The sequence below is a fragment of the Ictidomys tridecemlineatus genome, chromosome 2 (assembly GCF_052094955.1).
Source record: "Ictidomys tridecemlineatus isolate mIctTri1 chromosome 2, mIctTri1.hap1, whole genome shotgun sequence".
Taxonomy (NCBI): domain Eukaryota; kingdom Metazoa; phylum Chordata; class Mammalia; order Rodentia; family Sciuridae; genus Ictidomys; species Ictidomys tridecemlineatus.
The window spans coordinates 66,465,556-66,492,960 of NC_135478.1; the positions used below are offsets into that span (position 1 = coordinate 66,465,556).

General features: G+C 44.8%; 1 long non-coding RNA gene and 1 pseudogene across 2 annotated transcripts in view; one reads left to right on the top strand and one right to left on the bottom strand.

Moving 5' to 3' along the window:
• The window catches only part of LOC144375113 (1-phosphatidylinositol 3-phosphate 5-kinase-like), a 51,580-nt pseudogene that overhangs the window by 14,562 nt on the left and 9,613 nt on the right, over positions 1-27,405 (top strand). The window contains exons 6-14 of the transcript XR_013434549.1: positions 528-652; positions 2,154-2,361; positions 4,267-4,357; positions 10,503-10,641; positions 10,985-11,056; positions 12,931-13,088; positions 15,207-15,298; positions 18,853-19,086; positions 19,643-27,002. The product of XR_013434549.1 is annotated as a 1-phosphatidylinositol 3-phosphate 5-kinase-like (transcript). The remainder of the gene's footprint in view (positions 1-527; positions 653-2,153; positions 2,362-4,266; positions 4,358-10,502; positions 10,642-10,984; positions 11,057-12,930; positions 13,089-15,206; positions 15,299-18,852; positions 19,087-19,642; positions 27,003-27,405) is intronic.
• LOC120884916 (uncharacterized) lies at positions 17,721-19,644 on the bottom strand. Its single transcript, XR_013434550.1, has 2 exons — positions 19,062-19,644; positions 17,721-17,769 (listed from the first exon to the last, which is right to left on the bottom strand). It is a non-coding gene; the product is annotated as an uncharacterized LOC120884916 (long non-coding RNA).

Genomic DNA, 27,405 nt, shown 5'->3' on the forward strand with positions numbered 1-27,405 from the left:
ATTATTATAGTTGGTGAAATTATGGCAAAAGCAGTACAGTGAACTTTTGGAAATCTTCTGTCACTTCAGATTTTTAGTAGTAGTGGTAATAAATAATTAAGGTAGAATTGTTAAATTACATGTAAAGTTAAATATAGTCTTGTGTTGCTTAATGATGGGTAAGTTCTGAGAAGTGCATCACTTAGGTGAGTTTATCTTTGTGTGAACATTATGGAATATACTTAAACCAACCTGGATGGTGCTGGTTAATAGATCCCTGTGGCCCTTTTTTTTTGGTAGGGTGGATTGGGTTTTTGGGGTCTTGCAGTTGCCCAGGCTGGTTTTGAACTTCTGGCCTCAGGTGTACCTTCTATCTAGCCTTCTGAGTATCAACATAGCATTTTGAACAATTGAGAGACTGCTACTGATCCAACATGGCATACTGATTTTTTTTTATTGTTTGTTTGTTTGTTTGTTTTTTTAAAGAGAGAGTGGGAGAGGAGAGAGAGAGAGAGAGAATTTTTAATATTTATTTATTTTTTTTTTAGTTCTCGGCGGACACAACATCTTTGTTGGTATGTGGTGCTGAGGATCGAACCCGGGCCGCACGCAAGCCAGGCGAGCACGCTACCGCTTGAGCCACATCCCCAGCCCCATGGTATACTGTTTTATGGTAAATTTTTTTATAAATAAAAGGTTGTTCATTCTAAAATAATGATAAAAAGTGTAGAATCATAACGACGTAAGTCAGTGACATAGTCATTTATCATCATTATCAACTTTTATGTAATATATGTAATTGTATGTGCTATGCTTTTATAAGATCTACACAGTAGTAGATTTATTTATAACAGCATCACAAACATTAGAAATGTGTTGCCCTACAACATTATGATGGCTACAACATCACCAGGTGATAAGAATTTTTCAAGGGCCAGAGCTACAGATAAGTGGTAGTATTCTTGCCTCAGAAGTGTGAGGCCCTGGGTTTGATCCGCAGTACTGCAGGTGGGGGGAACAAAATGGAGTTTTTCGGCTCCATTATGTGACAATTATTGTATTATGTGATCTTGTTAACCAAAACATTATGTGGCATATGACTATTTCACCTACATTTTTAATACACCAAATTGTTATGGAATCACAAAACAATGTTTTAGAAAAACAAGGTAGAAATTAACACTTATTTTTGGGCAGGACTACATCCTAAAAAAAAAAAATTAGAAGTATTAAGTAATCTTGTTTGTTCTCCCAAGAACATTTCATTTCTATTTTAACTTTTCATTATAAGAATTTCAGCAAAGTTTATCTCAATATATCATATTGTGGTTAGGCCATTTTATTAGTTTATTTCAAAATTGTGTACCCTTCTAGAGGCCACTCTTCAGGGCTTCATAATAGAAACTTTAATTTCCTCACTTGTTGCCTAGGGAAATTGTGTTGTTTACATTTACATTGGTTTATTTACTGTATTGAATTTTTTTCTGCTTGAAATTCCTACCTTTGATAGATCCCTTATTTCATTTTTACAATTTTGAAAAGATATCTTACAAACAGAGTTTTTCAGTATTATTGGGTCAAATTTTCTTACCTTGTTATAAATATTTGAAGTAATTTGGACACTTGGATAAATTTCTTTTTTTCTTTTTTTTATTTTTAAAGTACTTTTTGTTATAGATGGACATAATATCTTCATTTTGTTTATTTATTTATTTTTTTTATGTGGTGCTGAGGATTGAACCCAGTGCCTCACATGTGCGAGGCAGGTTCTCTGCCACTGAGCCATAACCCCAACCCCTGGATAAATTTATTATAGTGATGCTTCTTAAAATATTTAACAGAGCCAGCTGAAGTATTTTACTTCTTTAAAAAATTTGGGAGGTTGGGATTGTGGCTCAGTGGTAGAGGGCTCGGCTCACACGGGCAGGACCCAGGTTTGATCCCCAGCACCACATAAAAAAATAAAGGCATTGTGTTGTGTCCATCTACACCTAAAAAATATTTTAAAAAAATTTTGGGGGGGTAGTCTTTTAAGACTTGAAGACATTTCCCTGTTATTAGATTATCTGTTAACCCAAGGATTTAAAATATTTTAAATAATATAGTATTGCTATTTTTTACGCATTTTCCTTTTTTTTTCTCTCTCTCTCTCTCTCTTTTTTTTTTCCTCCCAGGAGACCTCCGAGCTTGCACCTATTGTAGAAAAATAGCCTTAAGTTATGCTCATTCCACAGACAGTAATTCCATTGGGAAAGATTTGAATGCTCTTTCAGATTCTGCTTGCTCTGTGTCTGTACTTGATCCCAGTGAACCCCGAACACCTGTTGGGAGTAGAAAAGCCAGCCATAACATATTCTTAGAGGATGATTTCGCCTGGCAAAGGTCCTGGCACTTGAATATAATTTTATTTAAACTTGAGAAATACTAAGTTTCTTGACTTATAAGTGCTTTTGGTTGACTTTTATTTTTTGAATTTTTTCAAATTCACCATTTTCTCCTTTCTCTTTGGTTCACCTCCAGCAGGATCATAGATGTTTATGGGTAGTGAGGTTATTGACCAATTAGAGTATAATCTCAGTAAGATGAGAGACTATATCTTTATTGTTCACTCACTGTTTTACTGTTGGCACCAAGAATAGCACATGGCATGTATATAAACTTCATGATATTTGATGAATAGGCAATAGAGGTCACTGAGATTAATAATTCCTAATGAAGTCTTTTTAGGGATAATACTAATGAGATTTGTATTCATATTTCTAAATGAAATTAGATTTTTTTCCTTCCAAAGGTACATTTCCTGTCTTTCTGCAGGTCTAAATGGACTGGTAGTAGGGAAAGTTACTTGGAAGTTACTTAGAATTGTTTGAGTTAGTGTCCTAGGTTCATCAGTTTCTGATTGCTTTCTCTAGCAACATAATTTTCTTAAGCATAATAGCAAATCTAACCATATCAAAGAGCTTGGAGTTTTAACCAACATTTTTCTGATGAGATATTTTCTCAGTTACATCTTAAGGAAGTGAGGAATTTTACTGTACATTATATTTAAACAAAAAAATGAACCAATTACCACTATAGTTGAACATGTATGAATCTTAGGGACATAATATAAAATGGAAAAGATGTTTTATATAATCATACATCCACAAACCTTTCATTTATGTAAACTTCAGAAGTATACAAAATAAATCATGGTGGGAGCATAGGTACTTTGGAATCAGTGATAGTGTTCTTTTTTTCCTTAAATTACTTGATGAATCTTTTGATGTTTGTAGTATCATGATTCTTTATATCTTACATACCTATTATAAATTTAAAAAATTGATTTTATATTTAATAATATAGTACAAAGTATAGAAAGTCTTCAATTCTTGCTTATTTTAATTAGTAATATCTTTTAATTGTGTATGATCTGGCTATATGAGCCCTTAATTGGCAGGTACAATTTAATAAAACAAATTTTATAAAACAAACTAGGTATGATAGCTTCCTGAGAGGTGTTTGATAGATGTCAAAGGTAGAATAATAGTTTTAGACTTTGTGCTAATTATTTAATATTCATTCTCTTTTATTCATTATACCTCTTTGGTAGGCACTGTTTTTTCCTTTTGACAGATGCAGATGCTGAAGTTCAGAAAGATTAAATAATGAATTTGGTCACACAGCTAGTAAGAGGTGGAACCTGCTCTTAGCCCTAAGTTTGCTTCCTATTTTGCTATTCCAGTGGGTTGTGGGGACAGAGAGTAAAGTTTTAGAACTCATATTTCCCAAATCATTTTCATCTTGTATGTGATTTGGGAAGTTATCATGTAAGTCACTGATCCAACCAATTTCATTATTTTATTGTTATTTGGGGGGTGTACTTGGGATTGAACTCAGGGGCACATGGCCACTGAATCGCATCCCCAGCCCTATTTTTATATTTTATTTAGAGGCAGGGTTGTACTAAATTGCTTAGCTTCTCGCTATTGCTGAGGCTGGCTTTGAACTCACAGTCCTCCAGTCTCAGCCTCCTGAGTTGCTGGGATTACCGGCATGCACCACCGTGTTTGGCTATTGGTGTTCTTAATGTTTGGTATACTTAAAAAACTTTATCATTCTTTTGACATTTGATATGATAATCACACAGTTTTCACCTTAATCCAAGCAAGTGCAAAAGTGACCCATAATCCCCCAATTTCAGGGGAAAAGATTTAATTTGCTTTTAAATATTAAAGCATCTCATTGGAATTGGGTTTGTCTTTTACTGTTCCAAGCGATCTCAATATTTTCCTATTTTCTTTGTAGTTTGATTCATCCAGACTCCTCCAACACTGCTCTGTCAACAAGACTTGTATCTGTTCAGGAGGATGCTGGGAAATCCCCCCGCTCGAAATAGGTAAATGCTAAATGGAAACATTGTATTCTGTGTCTGTTTTTTATTTCCTGTCATGGTAATAACAACAAGCATTAAAAAAGGTGATTGCTTGTTATAATCCCAGTTCTAAAAGCTGAATTAAACTATCATTTTCTTTTTGTTGGTCAGCTCTTGCTTTCATTCTTTGAGTAGCCCTTTCCAGTATTCATCAATGGCTTAAGATATTGGGACCTACACCATCCTCTGTCTTCTAGTTTAGTAAAAAGACCTGAAGGATGTGAGAGAATGATGTGAGAGAACGAAACCTTGTGGACCTTTTGTATAAGAGTGTACCAAGAAAACAGGAATGACAAGTTCCAAGCAACTAATAAGAAACAATCCTATGAGTCTGAAGTAGATCAGTTTTACAGTTAATTGTCAGGACTTTTACTCTGAATGAGATGGGGAGAGTGTTTTTTTTCTTGAATTTTTAATTGTTTTAAAAAACTTTCAAACTTGCAGAAGATTTGCAAGAATAAGAAAATAAGTATCCATATACTCATTAAGATTTACTTATTTATGTTTTTGCCTATTCTGTCATTTTACACATGCACATACATTTTTTCCTGAACCATTTGAGAGTATATTTCACGCATTATTATCTTTTATTTCTTTAGTTCATCAGATTTATTTTACATGGTAATTTTAGGCTGATAACAAAATTGAGGAGAAAGTACAGAGGCCCTTTTCCATTGTTCTCCATATGCTCAACCCTTCACTACTGTGAATATCTGGGACCATGGTGGTATATTTATTATAGTATATTTATTATAGAACCTACACTGACACATTATCATTCAAAGTTTGTAGTTTCCATTAGGGTCTACTGGTATTGTAGGTTGTATGGATTTGGACAAATGCAAAATGACATGTATCTACCATTGTAGTATACAGAGTAGTAGTTTCACTGCCTTAAAAATCTGCTGTTTTGTCTGTTCATCCCTCCCTCTAACCCATAATAATCATTGATTTTTTTAATTGTCTCCGTAGTTTTCCTTTTTACCAGAATTATATACACTGAATGTATGTAGATTTTTAAGATTGGCTTCTTTCACTTGGTAATGAGCATTAAAGTTTTCACTATATCTTTTATGACTTGATATTTTTAGTGCAGAATAATGTTCCATTGTCCAGTTGTACAGTATCTGTTTACCTACTGAAAGGCATCTTGATTGCTTCCAAGTTTTAGCAATTTAAAGAGTAAGATTACTATAAATACCTGTGTACAAGTAATTTTCACTTTATTCAGATAAATACCAAGGAGCATGATTGCTTGATCATTTGGTAAGAACATGATTAATTTTTGTAAGATATTTTCAAACTGTTCTTCAAAGTGTCTATATCATTTTTCATTCCTACCAGCAAGAGTTTCTCTTGCTCCACATGATACCAGCATTGGTGTTTCCAGTGTTGTGGATTTGGGCCAATGTTATAGATGTATATTGGTATCTCATTATTGTTTTAATTTGCCATTTCTTAATGACATACGATGTTGAACATCTTTTTTATCTGCCTTGTGGTTTGTATATCTTCTTTGGTGAGATGTCAAAATCTTTTGCCCATCTGTAATCAGTTTGTTTATTTTCTCATCGTTGAGTTTTAAAAATTTTGTTTTATTTTTTTTTAAATACAGCAAAAAACTTTATTGTTTTTTAAATCTCATTGTTAATTAAAAAAAATTTTTTTTGGCATTACTCACATTGAACATTGACTCCTGAGGTGCCTTCCTGCTGAGTTGTATCATCAGCCCCCATGCCCACTGTTTTTCCATTCTTTATTTTGAGACAGTCTCACTAACGTGTGATCCTCCTGCCTCAGCTTCCTGTGTTGGTGGAATTAGAGGCATGTACTACCACACCTAGCATATTGTTGTGTTTTATATAATAGTACTTTATCAGATGTGTCTTTTGCAAATATTCTCTCCCAGTGTATGGCTTGTCTTTTCATTTTCTTGACATTGTCTTTTGCAGAGCAGAAGAATTTAATGAAGTCCAGATGATCACTTATTTCTTTCATGCACTGTGACTTGAGTGTCATATTTTTAAACTCATTACCATATCCAGGATCATCTAGATTTTCTGTTATGTTATTTTCTAAGAGTTTTGCCTTTTACAATTATGTCTATGATCCATTTTCAGTTAATTTGTGAAGGGTATCAGTTCTTTTCTAGATTTATTTTTTTTTTAATATGTGGATGGACAGTTGAGTTTTTCAGATTGGAAACTTATTTGGAAAGATTAATTGCTCCTTTGTATTACTTTTATTCCTTTGTCAAAGGTCAGTTGACAATTTATGTGAGTCTATTCCTGGGCTCTTTTATGTTTTGTTGACGTATTGGCTATTCTTTTACCAATACCATTGCCTTGATTATTGTGTCTTTATAGTAAATCTTAAAGTTAGGTTGTATCAGTTCCCCAACTTTTTCTCCTTTTATAGTGTGTTAACTATTTGGGATGTTTTGCTGCCTCTTATATTCTTTAGAGTTACTTTTTGATGTCTACAAAGTGACTTGCCGGTTTTTGATTGGTATTGCAATGAATCAGATCAAGTTTGGAGAAACTTGACATCTTGACAATATTGAGTTTTCCTATTCATGAAATATCTATTTATTCTTTATTTTATTCATGTGTTGTAGTTTTCCTCATTTAGATCTCATACAAGTTTTGTCAAACATTCTTGCACTGTTAATTCCAACATTTGTGCCGTACCCAATTTTTTCTTATATTTGTTCTATATCTCCAAACTGGTTTTTTTTTTCCCTTTTAGTATGCCTTCTGGGTTGGTAACTAGACATAATATAGTAGGTGAAAGAAACTGCAGTAAATAGGCCTTTCTTTAGTCATGTAATGATAAGGCATGGATGAGGGGAAGTATCTTCAGACTCCTTTGGTTAAGTCTCAGTTTTTTGGTGAGCCTGTGCCATGGGACTATAAACTTTTTAAGTACTTCCCTCTCCCTCTGTCCTTGTCCCCACTCCTTTGCCCTCCTTAGATGGGACAGGATGGTTGGAAGAGGCTAGAGTTGTGTATTTCTCTTCCCCTACATGGTTGGTTTAGAGGGGGCTGGTATTGGGTATTTCTCTTCTCCTGGGGAGGGGGGAATGTTTAGCTCTGCTATTTTACTAGGTTAGGCTCTAATAAAATAGTTTCTTCTCGGGGAAGGCCTTATTAAAAAGATCTGGCATATTCAAAATTGTATTTTTTTTCTCCCTGGGTAGGGAGCTGGAGGGCCTTTTTCTTTGACATTCACCATGAGGACCTGGTAGCACTCCTGAAAATGAAACTCACAAATACATGCCCCACTCCCCAATACTTGGCCCACCTAGAGTTTTCAGGCTTATTCACACTGAACTATCTGTAATTTTTCAATTATAGTTCAGGTTTTTCCACCTAAAATGAGTTGTTTTTCAGGGAGGTTTCTACTTGTGAGTTTCTGCTCCAGTAAATTGTTATTCTTTGTACGCACCTGTCTCATTCTTATGATTGAAGTAGCAGTTTGTCCTGTGATCTCATTTGTCTGACAAATCTATGAAGAATTGCTGACTTTTCAGTTTTTTTAGCTTTTTGGTTGTTGGGACAGAGTAAAAATTTCTAAGATTCTTACATGTCAGGCCAGAAACAGGAAGTCTTATTTTTTACTTATTAATATTTAAGTGTGTTCCCTTAGAACAAAAAATTAAGGTCCCTTACATAATCATGTATAAATTCTGGAAATTATAATGGTAAGAAATTTCTGTCATCTGATGTGTTGTATGTATTCTGTTTTTTATCAATGTTCCTAATAATGATCTTTGTATACATTTTGAGTATAGACATAATGACATTTGCTAGTCAATTGAATGTAGGCCACAACAGGAAGAGAATTCAAAGATGACTCAGGTTTTTGACTTGAGCAATTGCAATCGCCATTAATTGAGATGGAGGAAGACAGGGAGTAACAGTTTGATTTTATTTATTTATTTTGGTACTGGGGATTGAACCCAAGGGTGCTTTACCACTGAGCTACATTCCTAGCCCTTTTTATTTTGAGACATGGTCTCACTAAATTGCTGAGCCTGATCTTGGACTTGTGATTTTTCTGCCTTAGCCTCTGGAGTTGCTGGAATTATAGGCATGTGCAGTTCTGACTAACAGGTGTCAAGCTGAATTAGACACCTTCTAGAGATCCAAGGAAGATGTCAAATAGACAGTTGGATATATGAGTCCAGAATTTAGGGAAGAGGTACAGGCTGGAAATATAAACTTGGGTGTCATTATTATGTGAATGGTATTTAAGGTTATAAACCTGGATGGGGATCGTCAGCAGAGTGAGTGTGAAAAGAGGAGATAGGACCAAGGACTGAGATTGGGGAAGTGAAGAGGACCCAATAAAGAAGGAGATGGAGAGGCCAACCAGGCCAGGTGTGTTTGCCTTACTAGACAAGTGAAGAAAGGTTTTCATGGAATTAAAATGCTGAAATGTTAAGTAAGATGAGTTAAAGCATACTAGGTAATTTTTTATATTTCTCTATAAAACCCCCTAATTTTTAATATTTTTAACAAGAGTTTATATCTACTTCCTTTGAAATATTACTGATATATAACTATATAATTATTTTTCTGTAATATTTCCATAATTACTTTCTACTTTCTTTTAAACTTACTTCTAAATGATTTTAGACTCACATAGAAATTGCACAGATAGTACAATTTCTGAGTATCCTTCACCTAGTTTTTCCTAATAATGACATTGTACATAATCATCATAACTACTTTTAAAAGTGCCTTTGAGAGCTTGTTTGGAGGTTCTAGGAGGGCAATGCAGCTACTAAGATACCCTTGACTAAAGAACAGTCCTCCACTATTGGAGAAGGTCATCCTCTTCAATCAAGCACACAGTGGGGAGGACATACAAGAAGTGGTGAGCGAGTAAGGGGGCACCCACCTAGGCAGCCAAATCAGCTGAATTAGCTCTGGCAATCAATGGGTTAACAGATGTCACAGGTGGATTGTCCTCACACCCATAAATGAGATGGCATCAACCTAAAAAGCTTCTTCACAGCAAAGGAAACAATCAAGAGCATGAAGAGGGAGCGTATAGAATGGGAGAAAATCTTTGTCACCTGCATCTCAGGGTGTTAATTTCCAGGATATACAAAGAATTCAAAAAAACTTAATATCAAAAAATCAAATAACCCAATTAATAAATGGGCAAAAAACTGAATACACATTTCACAGAAGAAGAAATATGAATGGTCAACAAATATAGCACATTAAAACTACACTGAGAATACAGTAAACTCCAGGAAGAATGGCAGTTATCAAGAATTCAAGTAACAATGAATGTTGACAAGGGTGTGGGAAAAGGATATACTCCCACATTGATGGTGGAACTGCAAATTGGTGCACACACTCTGGAAAGCAGTGTGAAAATTCCTCAGAAATGGAACCATCATTTGACCCAGTTATTTCACTCCTTGGTTTATACCCAAAGGACTTAAAATCAGCATACTATAGTGACGCAGCTACATTAATGTTTTTAGAAGCACAGTTCACAATAGCTAAGTTATGGAGCTGACCTATGTGCTCTTCAACAGATGAATGGATAAAGAAAATATGATACATGTACATAATGGAATATTACTTAGCCATAAAGAAGAATGACTTTATGACATTTGCCAGTAAATGGATTCATCTTGTCACTATCATGCTAATTGAAATAACCTATTCCCAAAACCAAAGTTCTTTGATATGTGGATGATAAGCCACAACAGGGAGAGAGTAGGGGAAGAATAGAATTTCATTGGATTAGACAAAGGGGAATGAAGGATAGGAAAAAGAAAGACAGTGGAATGAATCTGACATAACTTTATTGTATACGTATATGACCATACCACAGTGAATCTCACATCATGTACATCCATAAGAATGGGGTCCTAATTAGAACAAGATATATTCCATGCTTGTATAATTATATCAATATAAATTCTACTGTCTTGTATACATAACTAAAAAGAATCAATAAAAAAATGAAATTGCCCTTAACATTGGCAAGTAAGCATTTATTTAAATATGAATGTTTACTGTATTCTATTTATAGATGAATTTACAACTGCTATTTTACTTTTTGTTTGTTTGTTTGTTTCCAGATCAGCCAGCATTACTAACCTGTCATTGGATCGATTTGGTTCTCCTATGGTACCTTCATATGAGACATCTGTCAGTCCCCAGGCTAACCGAACATATGTTAGGACAGAGACCACTGAGGATGAACACAAAATTCTTCTGGTACTAGTACACTGTCTTTGACCCATTGTTAGTTTTGATCATAAGGATGTCTATTTCATTGATTTTTTTTAAAGAAACATAAATGAAATAGCATATCAGTTAAACAGAAATGATTAGCTTAACTTTTTACTCAGCTCACCTGAGAAACTGGTCAGTATTCTTTCTCTACTTATTGCATTAATATTTTTTTTACCCCTTTCTTCTGGCAAGATCAGAATTCAGTTTCCTACATAATATAAGAGAGCTTAACTCTTAGGTTAAGCTTGCTGTTTAAAATTTGAAGCATTATTTTTTTTAACTTTTTTTTTAGAGAGAGAAATTTTTTTTAATATTTATTTTTCAGTTTTCGGTGGACACAACATCTTTTATTTTTATGTCGTGCTGAGGATTGAACCCAGCGCCCTGCACATGCCAGGTGAGCGCGTTACTGCTTGAGCCACATCCCCAGCCCCCTGAAACAAGTTTCTTATACACATGGAGAAGCCTTTGAGACAGTTTATTCAGTTTATGTGAGATAATATTTAGTTTCTTCCATTTGCTTATATATAAAATCATGTTTTCAATCCACAGAGTGATTCAAAGAAATGAAAGATGTGGCTTCTATTCTCAACTTTTAATTCAGGAGGTAGAAATCAAATCAATAGAAAGGTTTTTAATGATAAAATAAATACATATATGTCTTAATACTAAAAAGAGCGTCACGAATGATATAAAATTTAAAAAAATTGATCATTAATTAGGGTGTCAGAAAAGGTATTGAGCTGTATGTTTTGAAGGACGAAATGGATTTGGATAAGTAGTAAAGAAAGTGAATCTTATATATAGATGTAAGGAAAGGTATAGAGATAAGAATAAGCATGGCATTTCCATGGAATAAAGTAGGATTTATTAATTGGGAGAAAATTTAATTTGGAGAGTGTGGGCATTGAGAGTGCAGTTATTTGGGACTACCCAGTGAAAGGCAATGAATTTGGTCATTCAAGTTTAGATTTGAACCTGTAGTTGCTGAGCAATGGATAAAATTTTTTTTTTGAAGATTTATCTAGCAGTTGAGTGGTGCTGAAAAGGGTGGAATGAATATGGTGGAATAAAGGCTACCAGGAACAGTTACCTTAGATTATTGTGATTTGCCTGTTGTCACATCTTCTACCGTTATCCAGTTTCCAAAAAAGAAGAATATATTTTGTACTTAACTAGGAGATGGATAATATGTGCCATTGATCCAAAAATATAGTACTTGGGATCATTGATTTTTAACAGAAAAGTCATTCTTGCAATTAGTTCAAGTTGTTCCTCATGTATGCATCATTTATATTAAATCATATAAATTAGTTGCTCTAAATTGGTGAGGCCAATTTGGAAAGCAGTATGGAGATTCCTGGGAAAGCTGGGAATGGATCCACCATTTGACCCAGCTATTACACTTCTCGGACTATTCCCTGAGGATCTTAAAAGAGTGTACTATAGGGATACTGCCACATCAATGATCATAGCGGCACAATTCACAATAGCTATACTGTGGAACCAACCTAGATGCCCTTCAATAGATGAGTGGATAAAAAAATGTGGCATCTATACACAATGGAGTATTACGCAGCACTAAAAATGACAAAATCATAGAATTTGCAGGGAAATGGATGGCATTAGAGCAGATTATGCTAAGTGAAGCTAGCCAATCCTTAAAAAACAAATGCCAAATGTCTTCTTTGATATAAAGAGAGCAACTAAGAACAGAACAGGGAGGAAGAGTATGAGGAAAAGATTAATATTAAACAAAGACGAGTGGGGGGAGAGAAAGGGGGAGAGAAGGGAAAGCATATAGAAATGGTAGGAGACCCTCAATGTTACACAAAATTACATATAAGAGGTTGTGAGGGGAAATGGGGAGGGAAACAAGGGAGAGAATTGAACAACAGCAGAGGAGGTAGAGAGGGAAGATGGGAGGGGAGGGGAGGGGGGATAGTAGGGGATAAGAAAGGTAGCAGAATACAACAGTCACTAATATGCCGTTATGTAAAAGTGTGAGTGTGTAACCGATGAGATTCTGCAATTTGTATTTGGGGTAAAAATGGGAGTTCATAACCCAATTGAGTCAAATGTATGAAAGATGATATGTCATGAGATTTGTAATGTTTTGAACAACCAATAAAAAAAAGAATCTTTAAAAAAATTAGTTGCTCTAAAGAAATGCAAATCAAAGTTCCTTTTATGAATGTGAAAATCACAGGAAAGCATCTGTACAGGTAAATAGCATTCTTATGAGTAACACTTGCTCTCAATGTATTGCAGGACAGTGTTCAGTTAAAGGACCTATGGAAATAAATCTGCCATCACAGTAGTGGAATGGAGTTTCAGGATCACCGGTACTGGCTGAGAACCCATCCCAGTTGCATTGTAGGAAAGGAATTGGTTAACTGGCTAATCCGAAATGGTCATATTGCTACCAGGTATTGTGATCTTAAGAAAGAGGTTTTGATATTATTTGTTAATTTATTTTAAATGAGGACATATATTTGAAGATATAGGGATAACATTTCTTTGTAGATTCCCTTTTTTTAATGTATTTGATGGTTTGGGGGAACTAATTAGTCAACCTTCCTTCCATCTGGTTTTCACCAGTAGAGAATAGTTGGAAGGAGCCAAATATGGGGGGGTCAAAGTTTATCTTATTAAAAGTAGAAGCATGTGGTAATTCCTCAAACTTAGAACTCTTTAGTAAAGCAAGATTGGAGAACTTAGCTAGATTCTAAGGTTAAAAGATTCTTCTGTTACTGTTCTCCAATCTAGACATTATAACCTGTGTTGAGAATTGGATTTATAAGCCATGTCTGGAGGATCACAAATCAAAAGAATAACAGAAAGGGCCTAAAACCTTTCAAACTAACAAACATATTCCCGTAGGTTTTACAACTTGCTCAGATGAGCTGCTTCTCCTCTTATGAGAAGAAACAAATGTTTAAATAAGTAAAGAGAGAAATAACTTTAAACAGGGAAGAACTGGATTCCAATTTTTTGCTATATCTCTTTAGTTTTGTGCCTTTAGTAAAATTATTCAATCTTTTTATAACTTGAGCCCTTTATTTCTAACATGGGAGAAATATTTTGGTCCTGTGAATAAACTTTGGGAAAGAAATAAATGTTGATTAAGTGTTTTATAAACTGAAATGCCCCATAATAAAATGTTTCTTTCATACACAGATAAACACATACATAAATTTTATATCTATATCTGTAATATTTACTGTTTTTTCATCAAGACTGTAAGTTCTTTGTAGGAGGCATGCTGTTTTTAGCATGTTTTTACTCTTCCATTAAGGAGAGAGGTGTGTGCATGCATTGAGTATTTCCTGTAATTAAAATAAGGTTTTTAGGACTGCCTTACCATAGGTTCTCATCCTTTACTATGGTATCTAGAGGAATTTTTTAATTTACATCCAGTCTCCCCAGTCTCTCCTTATCTGTCCAAGGATAATTTGAAATTTGAACTCTGAACTGGAAAAAAAAAAGATCATGTCTTATACTATAAAATTATTCTAGGCACCCAAGGAAACTCAAGAAAAATCCCATGTGTCCATCCAAATCTAAAAGAATGAAAAAGAATTATAATATTGGATGAAGTCTCTTGCCTTCCTCTGGTCAGGCTCCTGACTTCTATGAAGTAAGAACAGGGATCCTCTGGGTCAAATGAGTTGTTGCAAGCCCTCCAGGAACTAGCACACAGGTGTATGGCTTTTCTCATGAGTCCAGTACGCATAAAGAATCTACCCCTGGCAGGCAGGAGGCCTCTAATTTGAGAAGCAGAGCAGTATTAAGTAGAGGCCCATTTGATCTATCCTGTTTCTCAGGAAGGGTGTCCAGGCCACCATGACATTTGGCATATGATGGGCATGAGAGCTTACTTTGCACACCATCTTAGACTGCTCCCCCTATGCAAACCCCCAGCCAGAATGTTATGATGAGTGTCTGTATGGAAGAAGACAAGGGCCATGTGGGAGTGTTTCTGTTAGAATAGTGGTCTTTTGTGTGGTGGTTGGAAAAGATGACTGGGTCCACCTCAGCTTGAACTCTGGTGTGATGCCATTAGAGACTGAGTTCTGGAACTGATCTCAGAGAACTCTTGCCATGAATCGTGTTGGGATTTTCCAAGGCCAGACATTAGAGGAGTCTTTGGAAACTGAGATCTAGGCTGAGGGTGGCTTTCTCCAGAGCGCTGGGAATCTCAGCCAGGATTTCACATGATTTTGCTGTTAAAGCCTTTTCAGCTCTAGTTGAATAACTTCTAAGAAGAACTGTACATAATCTAGACATGTTTTAGGAAACTAAGTAGCTGTCTGAGGTAATGTATGAATTATTCATATTAAGACTGCACTATATTTATGTATTCTTTATGAAGTGATTAGCTTTGATGAAGATATGTGCAATCAAATTATATAAGTATTATTTTCTCAATATGTGTAATATTTCTCAATGGTTTTTTTTGTTTTTGTTTTTGTTTGGAAGTAGTGAGGATTGAAGCCATATCCCTAGAACTTTTTATTTTTATTTTTTGTTTTTATTTGTTGAAGCTGGCCTCAAAGTTGTGATCTTCTATCCTCCCAAGTAGCTGGTATTACTAAAGGTGCAACCCACTGTACCAAGTAGAGAATTCTCGGGATAGGTAAGTATTCATTAGACATCACCTAATGAGCTATGCAGGGTGATATATCCTTTTAATTCCAGAGTGGCATAAGGATTGAAGGTTGGAAGCCAGGATGGGCAACTATCTCAATATTAAACAACAACAACAACAACAACAAAAAAAAAAAAAACTGGGGATGCAGGTCAGAGGTAGAACACTCTTGGGTTGTTTTCAGTGCTGACAGCAAAATCAAACTACTACACAAAAAAGAAAATCACCAAATAAATTTCTTGCCTATGTGCCTAAAATGTATATACAATAATTATTCTGACATATATTTAATATTTTTACTAAAACAATTAGGTGGAATAAGTGTAAACAAGTTGTCTGAAGCAACACAATCTAAAGAAGTAAATTAGGCCAGGTGTGCCTGTAATCCTAGCAGCTCAAAAGGCTAAGGCAGGATGATTACAAGTTCAAACCCAGCCTCCACAATGGTGAGGCACCAAGCAAATTAGTGAGACTATTTTTGTTAGTAAAAGTCAAAATAGGGCTGAAGATGTGGCTCATTAATTGATTGCTACTGAGTTTAATCCCCAGACCTCCCCCAAAAGAAAGCAAGTACAAAATAGTCAAGCAGAAAATTCATTTGCTTCTTAAAAATGTTTGAGAAGAAAATTTCAGTTAACAATATTTGTTGGAATCACACCTGAAAAATCAAAAGCAATCTGAAAGTAGATGAAAGTGCCCAGATGATAGCTGAAATCATTGGAAATTAGTAGCACTTGTGGAGGAGAATGAGATTGGATGGTTCCAGAAAATCTCCTTCTCCCACATGCCTCTTTGGTAGTCCCCCCTGCTTTTAAAAAATTAAAGGAAAGTGTGTGGGAACTTGAAGTGAGAAAAGAAACTCATTGATTAGTTTTGATTCTTATTTAAGGACAAAATAGTAAAGGTTGGAGAGTTGAATGACTTGTATCAGAGCACACCACGCAGCCGACAGGTCTGCAGTCAGATTCACACCCAGGACTGTGGGTCTCTGAAGGTGGCTCTGCCTTCAGGGAGGTGGGCACTGGCACTGGCTGAGTGCCCTCCCAGGACACGCTGCTTGTGGTAGGGCATGGGCTGGATTTGGCAGGCAGGCAGGTGGGATTGGTGAAGCAGGGGTGCCTTCAGGGTTGCAGCTTTGAGGTGGAGTCTGTCCCTGCATGTGGGGTTTCAACGGGGGTGCCTCTGAAGTCGGCAACAGAACCGCCTCCGGCCTTTCCTCTAAGAAGAAAGGCTGTCCCTGTCTTTCTGGGCCTGTGCTCATCCTGCACAGCTCCCCATGGCCTCGGGCTGCTCCTTCACCGAATACCCTACCCTGGGCCGGGTGCACCAGGCAGGAGTGGGGGCTGACAGGAGCCGCACAGACCTGCCTCCTCCTCAAGGACAAAGAGCAGCTGCTCTCCCTCCTCTGCAAGCTCCTCCCTCTGCAGGATGAGTGCCTGAGAAGGAAATGCCAGCCCAGCGCCAGGCTCTGCACTCAGTACCTGCAATTTGCACAGGGGGAGTTCAGCTATTTCAGACAGCTGAGGTGCTCCTGATACCTGAGCAGAGGGAACATGCAGATGCCTCCTTTCCTCCTCCCACGCCACCCCCAGAATCCAGGGCACAGGGCAGGGTGAACTTCCGATGAAGGTGACATTGGTTTAAAATAGAAAAATGGTGCTAGTAATTTTAAAGGCTGGACAGATAATTGGAGAATCCAAAAGACAAATGCAATACGAACATCTCAGCAGTGCCCAGCAGAGGTCTTCCTGGCCAGGGCTGCCTGGCCTCGAGGGGCACAGAGGGCTCCTGAGACCCTGTTGGAATGTGGATTCTGATTAGGTGCAGGTCTGGGGTAAGGCTGGCATTTTGAAATGAAGATTCTATTTTTTGTCCCTGGAGTCATAGCGGGTCCTAAGGGGGCCTTCTTCTCTTGGGCAAGTCCACTCTGCACAGCTGAGGGCAGCAGTCATTCAGGGTCCAGCTGTGGTCAGGGCCTGAGTCCCTGTGCCTGCCCCACCCACCTCTAAGAGACAAGCTCCACAGACCCCGGCAGCAGGCCGGTCCTGCTCATTGAGCACTGCAGGGCTTCGGGGGAGCTCATTCTGGAGACACCCCGACGTCTCCTGGGCAAACTGTCTAGAATCAGTGCTCAGTGTCCCCAGAACCAATGGTGCCTTTGGTGGAGACCTGGACTGGGACCTGGAAAATTGACCCATAGCCTGCCCAGCCCCAGGGCCCTGGGGCCTGTGGCCTTGCAAGATTAGGACACTGATGACCCTGTAGCTCCAGCCCCAGATGCAAGATTTCTAATTATTTTTCCAATAATTTGTGGTTGATGCCCTGTTAGCCAGCACCATGACAGCCACGTTGTGGGTGACTGAGCTCCCCAGAAAATCCCACAGGCACTGAATTTCATCACTAGAGGAAATGTTCTGCTGCATTTTATTTCCTCTCTGTAATATTTCTGTTCTGGGACCCTGAAAGGGAAGATATTGAAAATATTAGTTCTCAGCAAGATGCCGCATCTTGAGAAACACAGAATGGGCCAGTCCAGTGTCTGCTGATCTTTCAGCCCTGTCCCTCCTCTAGGTCCCTGGGCAGGGACTGCACTCAGTTTGACACACAGAGGGACAGACTTGGGGCTGGTGTCTGCAGGCTGGCTCACCACACGGCCACCCACAGCTCTGATGCTTGTGGAGGCTGCTGCCCGCAGCAGCACCTTAGAACCTTCCAGCAGCCTTGGTGGTAGGCGTGGCTACTACAGCTTTCCACTTGAACTTGATGAACTGGAGCTGGCCTTGGCCACCCTGGGAACAGGCCTCCCTGTCTTATTCACACCCCCTGGCCAGGATGGGGCACAAGCAGTCCATCTGGTTCCCATGGGGACTCTCTCCCATGCTGGCTGCACCAGCTCCCCTGGGCGGTGACAGCCCAGGCACTTCCACACCCTCCAGTGGAGAAGAAAACCCGCCTGAGCCAGGAGCAAGGAGAGGCTTTTGGTTTTAGTCTCAGACTTGCTTTGAAGGAATCTCTGGTAAGGACAGACCTGTAGTGGCACCTGACTGTCCTCATGGTGGGTGTTTTTTTTTTTTTTTTTTTACTGTTTAAGTGTCCCCTGGCCTATGATCACCAGGAATGTGGGCAGCCACTCATACTTCATGGCTGGAAGGATGGGGACATGGGCAAGGGTGGGAGCAAAGCAGAGCTCTGAGTGGGGGAGCAACTGCCCAGGGCTGTGCTGCACACAGAGGTGAAACAGACTGCAGTCAGTGTGGCATCAGGAAATCAGAGCCCACCGGGGGCTGTGAGCCCACTACAGAGGCTGCCCATCACGTGAAGGTCTCTGGGAGCTGTGAAAATGTTCAAGGCAGAAGTGATGGCACTATTGTCCTTGTAGGCATGAACTTCAACTGCCAGGGGTACATACACCCCAGAGCGGACAATGTCTCTGCACAAGAGGTACAAGAGCCTCTCACCCAATGTCCAGCTCCCACCTCCTATCTGCAGAGCCCTCCGCTATGGAGGGTACCTGGATACCAATTTCTCAGCCTCTTTCCTAGGAGACATTGTCAATCAAACAGGAGAGCCACCTGGAGCCCCAGGACCATCTCGGCACCCCAAGAGAAAGAACCTGGGACTCCTCTCAGAGACATCAACCTGACTTCCTGGAACATCTGACCAAGCTTCACAATTGTGCGCTTTGTCAGCAGGGTGAATACACCACACCAATCCAGAGACACACCTGTGGTGGCCCAGGTAGCGAGCTCACCTCCACAGCCACCGTGGCTCCAGAGGTGGGTATGGCAGGGTGGGCACGGCAGGGTGGGCATGGCAGCAACTGAAGTCTGAGAAGCTCGGGGCTGAGCTACTCTGGTAGCAAAGTCGCCCTGGTCCCTGGTGCGTCCAGGAGCAGCAGCTGCCACAAGAAGGGAAGCCCACTGGGTGACAAGCCCTTCTTTATATGGCCAACGTGGCTCTGGAGCGATGGGGCAGGCAACAGGCTGGCAAGGTGGCTGTCGCTCCAGAGGGCTCCTGAGCCACGGCCAAGGTGGAATGAATAGCTTTAACTAAAGTCTCAGAATAATCAGGACAATCAGTGACACTCCCCAGGGAGCACTGGCAGTGACCAGCAGGGGAGGATCTGGCCCTGCAAGGGAGGCCAGGCAGGTGAGCAGGGAGAGCAAAGACCCAGCCCACAGGATAGGTAGCATGGCCCTCCCTGTGGGCACTGACGTCCAGCCTGGGTCTGCTGACCCTCTCCAAGGTAAGGGAAAGGGTGGGCATGTGCTCTTTGAAAGATGGATTGCAGGGTGACCTGCTCCAGTCTGAATTTCAGTTTTATTTTTGCAGAAACCTTGGAAAAAGCAGTCGTGTCTCTGTCTTGGTTTCCTGAACCACAGCATGGGGTGAGAGCTTTTCCTGATGCCTGTTAGGGTTAGGATTGGATGAGAGAGTGGACTGTGGGTCAGCATAAACTTCTGTGGACAGGTGAGATGCCATTCCCAAACCAATGTGTGCTTTCTTGGGTTGGCACTTCTTGTACAGCAGGGGTGTCACATCTAAGGCTGAAGATGGCACTGCCTGGGTATCTTCAGGGGCTATTGGCACCCACCTGATCTCGGAGACTTCAGGGTCACTGGACATAACTCAGGGCAGCTGCTTCTTTTTACAGATCGGGAAATGGGGCCAGGACAGTGAAGGAGACCACAGCCCGGTGGCTCACAGGCGGGGGCTCTCCCTCCATGACACACCTGTGTCCCCCTGAAGGCTCCTTTCCCTGCTGTGCCAGGACGACCCGACAGCTAGACACACGCCCTCGTGGCAATCCCTGTCCTCCTGTGGCCCTCCTGGGCTGACCGTCTCCCTACAGAACAAGGTCGTGTTGTGAGTAGCAAAAACCACTCCACACAAATGCTACAGGCACTTGCTGGGGCGAGAGTCCAGGGAAGTGAGAGACCCAGGGCTAGAGGGGAATTATGGTGGAGAGCACACTGCTCTCAGATAGATGCAAACCACTGGCCTGAACCCAGTGCAGCTGCACCTCCTCATCTCCCTCTGTCTGCAGGAGGCGACCTGTGGTGATACCTGCTGCCCGTAGCTCTTCTTCTGCCCACCTCTAGGGACCACCGAAGTGCGATGGGTCCATGTGTCCAGATCATGCTGACTTTTAAGGACCAGGGCCTGATGGGCAGACGCAGAGCAGAGAGGTCTCCGAGGAGAGAGAAGCAGGAACCAACAGAAAGCATGACCCATTTAGATTGTGGGAAGGAAGATGCTGTGTAGGAGGGACCCTGAGGGTGCTCTGAGCTGAGTAAATCAGGCCAGCAGGGCAGAGGCTGGTTCTTAGGCAGAAGTCCGCCGGGCTGAGGAGGGGCTGGTGGCAGTGCACCAGGAGGGTCTTCACAGCTGCCACACAGCAGGAGCCGCGCAGGGTCCATGGGACAGGGTGGCTCTTCGATGGTCGCAGCAACAAAGCTGAAACTGCAGAGCAGCGTCCACACTGGGAACAGAGGATCATGGGGATGGGCCAGGCCCCCCTACGCGCTCAGCAGCCTTGCAGGTGTCGAGGGAGTGGAGGGACAGACCTCTACCGTTCTTGAGGTCAGTGTGACCCACGTCTTGGTCCCCAGGAAAGATGGTGAGCTGCACGGTGTCCACGCTGAGGTCCTACCTCCCACGACAACCTGTCCTTGTGTGTCCCACCGCCATTTGTGTGGCTCTTGGATCCTCCCAGTCATCTGCGGCTAAGTCCTGTAGTGCCCAATTCTTGTCCTCTCCAGTTTCCTCCTCAATTCGACATGCTGCGGAGGGAAGTGTCCTCCCTTCTTCTGCCCTCGCTCCTGGCCATCTGTCTGGCCATCCCACTGGCCTGCACCCAAGTCTACCCTTGTCCCTCAGCCCCACTTGGGATAATGGGAAAGACCAATGCCTCTGTCCTTGGTCCACTTGTGCCTTCAGCCTTGAGACCCATAGGTCTCCTGAGGTGTCCACCTAAAGCCCTGCTGTCCCTCTACTCCAGAACTCCCTCAGGGATGCCAGTGCCCACCCTCCACACTCTGCAGTCTGGCTTCGGGTTCTCGCCTTTCCACCTGATTGCCAGGACACCCCATCCTCAAGTCTGGTTAGTCGGCCCCGTGCACACCCCTCCTCTGAGCAGCAGCTCAAGCCACACTGGAAGGGCCTGGCCTCTGGGGTGGGCTCTGCCTATCCCTGAAGTTTCACTCACTGGCCACCTTCATAAGGATGTCCTCCGGCCATTCCACCCACGGGCAGCTATTCCTTACAGCTCTGAGGTCAGCACAGACCCAGGAGAGGCAAGGTGAGAACAGAGGCCCTGTGGGGCCCTCCTCCTCACTTCCACCTTCAGTGTTCTGTGAGGGCCTAGGAGAGAGATCCCAGCCTCAGCTGAGCAGGCCACTTCCATGCTGCTCCAAGCCAGAGCTCTGAGGGTGTCAGGGTGGCTGCGGAGTGCAGCATGGGCCTCTCCCCCCTCTGGGTGCAACAGCAGGTGGGACTTAACCTCCCAAAGAGACTCACAAGTTCCCACCTGCTCCTGAAAATGAAGAGAGACAGGGTCCTGCCACATGCAGTCAGCCCCCACCTCCACCCATAGTTCCCTGCTGTCCCTCAGTGCTCAGCCCCCACCTCCTCCCAGAGTTCCCCGGTGTCCCTCAGTGGTCAGCCCCCACCTCCTCTAATAGTTCCCTGCTGTCCCTAAGTGCTCAGCCCCCACCTCCTCCCAGAGTTCCCCGCTGTCCCTCAGTGGTCAGCCCCCACCTCCTCTAATAGTTCCCTGCTGTCCCTAAGTGCTCAGCCCCCACCTCCTCCCATAGTTCCCCGCTGTCCCTCAGTGATCAGCCCCACCTCCACCCATAGTTCCCCGCTGTTCCTCAGCGGTCAGCCCCACTTCCACACATAGTTCCCCACAGTCCCTCAGCGGCCAGCCCCCACCTCAACCATAGTCCCCGACTGTCCATCAGTGGCCAGCACCCACGTCCACCCATAGTTCCCTGCTGTCCCTCAGCGGGGAGCCCACACCTCCACCCATAGTTTCCAGCTGTCTCTCGGTGGTCAGCCCTCACCTCCACCCATAGTTACCTGCTGTCCATCAGCGGCCAGCTCCCACCTCCACCCAGATTTCCCTGCTGTCCCTTGGTGCTCACCCCCACCTCCACCCATAGTTCCCTGCTGTCCCTGAGCGGCCAGCCCCAACCTCCACCCATAGTTCCCTGCTGTCCCCAGCGATCAACCCCCATCTCCACCCATATTACCCTGCTATCCCTCGGAGCTCAGCCCCCACCTCCACCCATAGTTGCCCCCTGTGCCTCAGCGGCCATCCGCCACCTCCACCCATAGTTCCCTGCTTTCCCTCAGCGACCAGCCCCCACCTCCTCCCATATTACCCTGCTGACCCTCGGCGCTCAGCCCCCACCTCCGCACATAGTTGCCCTCTGTGCCTCAGCGGCCATCCTACACCTCCACCCATACTTGCCCGCTGTCCTTCAGCTCTCAGCCCCTGCCTCCTCCCTTAGTTCCCCGCTGTCCCTCAATGGTCAGCCCCCACCTGCACCCATAGTTCACAGCTATCCCTCAGCTCTCAGACCCCCACCTCCACCCACAGTTGCCTGCTGTCCCTCTGTGCTCAGCCCCACCTCCACCCACAGTTGCCTGCTGTCCCTCAGCTCTCAGCCCCCACCTCCACCCATAGTTCCCTGCTGTCCTTCTGTGCTCAGCCCCAACCTCCACCCATAGTTCCGTGCTTTCCCTCAGCAGCAAGCCCGCACCTCCACCCATAGTTCCCTGCTGTCCCTCAGCAGCCAGCTCCCACCTCCACCCAGAGTTCCCTGCTGTCCCTCAGCGGTTAGCCCCCACCTCCACCGACAATTCCCTGCTGCCCCTCAGTGGTCTACCCCACCTCCACCCATAGTTCCCCGCCGCCCCTCAGAGGTCTACCCCCACCTCCACCCATAGTTCCCTGATGTCCCTCAGTGGCCAGCCCCCACCTCCACCCTTACTTGCCCGCTCCACCCAGAGTTCCCTGCTGTCCCTCGGTGCTCAGCCTCACTTCCACCCAGAGTTCCCTGCTGTCCCTCAGTGTTCAGCCCCACCTCCACCCAGAGTTGCCTTCTGTCCCTGGGTGCTCAGCCCCAACTCCACCCATAGTTTCCTGCTGTCCCTCAGCGGCCAGGCCAGACCTCCACCCATCGTTCCATACTGTACCTCAGGGGTCAGCCCCACCTCCACCCAGAGTTCCCTGCTGTCCCTCAGCGGTCAACCCCACCTCCACCCATAGTTCTATGCTGTCCCTCGATGCTCAGCCCACAACTCCACCAATAGTTGCCTGCTGTCCCTCCTTGCTCAGCCCCAACCTCCACCCATATTTCCCTGCTGTCCCTCTGTGCTCAGCCCCCACCTCCACCCCATAGTTCCCCGCTGTCCTCAGGGGTCAGACCCCAACTCCACCCATAGTTCCCCTCTGCCCCTCAGCGGTTCGCCCGCACATCCTCCCATAGTTCCCAGCTGTCCCTCAGCGCTCAGCCCCCACCTCCTCCCATAGTTCCCTGCTCTCCCTCAAAGGTCTGCCCCACCCCCACCCATAGTTCCTTGCTGTCCCTCAGCAGCCAGCCCCCACCTCCACCCATAGTTGCCCGCTGTCCCTCAGCGGCCAGCCCCACCTCCACCCATAGATTCCTGCTGTCCATAAGCGGCCAGCCCCCACCTCCACCCATAGTTCCCCACTGCCCCTCAGAGGTCTACCCCCACCTCCACCCATAGTTCCCTGATGTCCCCCAGCAGCCAGCCCCCACCTCCAACCATACTTCCCTCAGCGCTCAGGCCCCACGTCCACCCATAGTTTCCTGCTGTCCCTGAGTGCTCAACCCCCACCTCCACGCATAGTTCCCTGCTGTCCCTCAGTGTTCAGCCCCACCTCCACCTACAGTTCCCTGCTATCCCTCAGCGGTCAGCCCCTACCTCAACCTACAGTTCCCTACTGTCCCTCAGCGGTCAGCCCCCACCTCCACACATACTTCCCTGCTGTCTCTCATCAGTCAGCCTCCACCTCCACACATAGTTCCCTGCTGTCCCTAGGTGCTCACCTCCACCCATAGTTCCCTGCTGTCCCTAAGCGGTGAGCTCCCACCTCCACCCATAGTTCCCTGCTGTCCCTCGGTGCTCAGCCCCCACCTCCACCCATAGTTGTCTGCTGTCCCTAGGTGCTCAGCCCCCACCTCCACCCATAGTTCCCCCCTGTTGTTCAGGGGTCAGCCCACAACTCCACCCAGAGTTCCCCGCTGTCCCTCAGCAGTCCGCCACCACATCCTTACATAGTTCTCCGCTGTCCCTCAGCGCTCAGTCCCCACCTCCTACCACAGTTGCCTGCTGTCCCACAGTGGTAAGCCAACAACTCCTTGCATAGTTCCCCGCTGTCCCTCAGCGGTCAGCTCCACCTCCACTCATAGTTCCACACTGTCCCTCAGGGGTCATCCCCACTACCACACAGTTTCCTGCTGTCCCTCAGCTGTCAGCCCCACCTCCACCCATAGTTCCCTGCTGTCCCTCAGCGGCCAGCCCCCACCTCCACCTATAGTTCCCTTCCGTCCCTCAGCGGTCAGCCCCCACCTTCTCCCATAGTTTCCTACTGTACCTCAGAGGCCAGCCCCCAATTCCACCCATAGTTCCCTGCTGTCTCTCTGTGCTCAGCCCCCACCTCTACCCATAGTACCCTGCTGTCCCTCAGTGGCCAGCCTCCCTTCTGTCCCTCAGTGGACAGTCCTCACCTCCACCCATATTTCCCTGCTGTCCCTCAGTGGCCAGCCCCCACCTCCACCCATAGTTCTCCGCTGTCCCTAAGGGGTCAGCCCCCAACTCCACCCAGAGTTATTCGCTGTCCCTCAGCGGTCCACCCCCACATCCTCACATAGTTCCCCGCTGTCCCACAGTAGTCAGCCCACACCTCCTCCCATAGTTCCCTGCTGTCCCTCAGCGGTCAGCCCCACCTACACCCATAGATCCCCGCTGTCCCTCAGCGACCAGCCACACCTCCACCCATAGTTCTCCGCTGTCCCTCAGCAGCCAGCCCCCACCTCCACCCATAGTTCACCGCTGTCCCTAAGGGGTCAGCCCCCAACTCCACCCAGAGTTATCCGCTGTCCCTAAGCGGTCCGCCCCCACATCCTCACATAGTTCCACTCTGTACCTCAGAGGCCAGATCCACCTCCTCCCATTGATCCCCGCTGTCCCTCAGCCACCAGCCACACCTCCAACTTTCGATCCCTGCTATCCCTCAGCGACCAACCCCCACCTCCATCCATAATTCCACGCTGTCCCTGAGCGGCCAGCCCCCACCTCCTCCCATACTTCCGCACTATCCCTCAGCGCCCAGCCCCCACCTCCACAAAGAGTTCCCCGCTATCACTCAGCGGTAAGCCCCCAACTCCACCCAGAGTTCCCTGCTGTCCCTCAGCGGCCAGCACCCATAGTTTCTCCCATAGTTCCCTGCTCTCCCTCAGCCGTCTACCACCACCTCCCCCTGTCATTCCCTGCTGTCCCACAGCGGTCAGCCCCCACCTCCACCCAGAGTTCCTTGCTGTCCCTCGATGCTCAGCCCCTACCTCTACCGAGTTCCCTGCTGTCCCTCAGTGGCCAGCCCCCACCTCCACCCATAGTTCCCTGCTGTCCCTCAGCGACTAGCCCCCACCTCCACCCAGAGTTCCCTGCTGTCTCTGGGTGCTCAGCCCCCACCTCCAACCATAGTTCCCTGCTGTCTCTCAGAGTCCAGCCCCCACCGCCACCCATAGTTCCCTGCTGTCCCTCAGTAGCCAGCCCCCACCTCCGCCTATATTTCCCTGCTGTCCCTCAGTGCTAAGCCCGCACCTCCACCCATAGTTCCCTGCTGTCTCTCAGCGGTCTACCCCCACCTCCACCCATAATTCCCTGCTGCCCCTGAGTGGTCTACCCCCACCTCCACCCATAGTTCCCTGCTGTCCCACAGCAGCCAGCCCCCACCTCCACCCATAGTTCCCTGCTGTCCCTCAGCGACCTGCCCCACCTCTACCCATTGTTCCCTGCTGTCCCTCAGTGGCCAGCCCCCACCTCCACCCATAGGTCCCTGCTATCCCTCAGAGCTCAGCCCCCACCTTCACCCATAGTTTTTTGCTGCACCTCAGTGATCTACCCCCACCTCCATGCATAGTTCCCTGTTGTCTCTCAGCAACCAGCCCCCACCTCCACCCATAGTTTCCTGGTGTGGTGTCCCTCAGTGCTCAGACCCCACCTCCACCCAGAGTTCCCTGCTGTTCCTTGGTGCTCAGCCCCACCTCCACCCATAGTTGCCTGCTGTCCCTCAGCGGCCAGCCCCCACCTCCACCCATCTTTCCCTGCTCTCCCTCAGGGGTCAGCCCCACCTCCACCCATCGTTCCCTGCTGTCCCTCAGTGGCCAGCCCCCACCTCCACCCAGAGTTTCCTGCTGTCCCTCAGTGTTCAGCCCCCACCTTCTCCCAGAGTTCCCCGCTCTACCTCAGTGGTCATCCCCCACCTCCTCCCAGAGTTCCCTGCTGTCCATCAGTGGTCAGCCTCCATCTCTACCCTGGCTCCATGCAGTGGCCGAGGGGCATCCTGTATTCACACTGACTTCATTAGAACCCTGGACATCGGAACTCTATCTACAGGGATTTTGCCCCAACTTTTCTGACTTTAGAATCTACCCAGGTACTTGTCAGGGTGTTCAGTGGTGACATTCAGGTGAGAGTTGGCATTTTCTTGGGGGGTGGAGTGCCAACATTCACTAGTCTCTGCCTGGCACTTGGCTTATTTCCTGCTCATGACCTTCGTGAATGTCTGCATCCAGATCTTGGTGGGGATATGTCTCCTTGCTAGTGGATAAGGCCCAGGAGCGAGGTCTGGGGCCCCGTGGCACGGGTATTCCAAGCCTAGAAGACATAGCTGAGCTGTCCCTCCCACCCCCACCCGCCCACCTGCCCATACACCTGCTCCCATTTGGGCCCGTGTTCCTCTATGGCCTCCAACATGTGCCTCAGAGGCCAAGGTACAGAGGACCACCCCCACCTTCTTTCTGACACAGTGCTCCACCCCGTCCCTCCTGCAGTTGCTC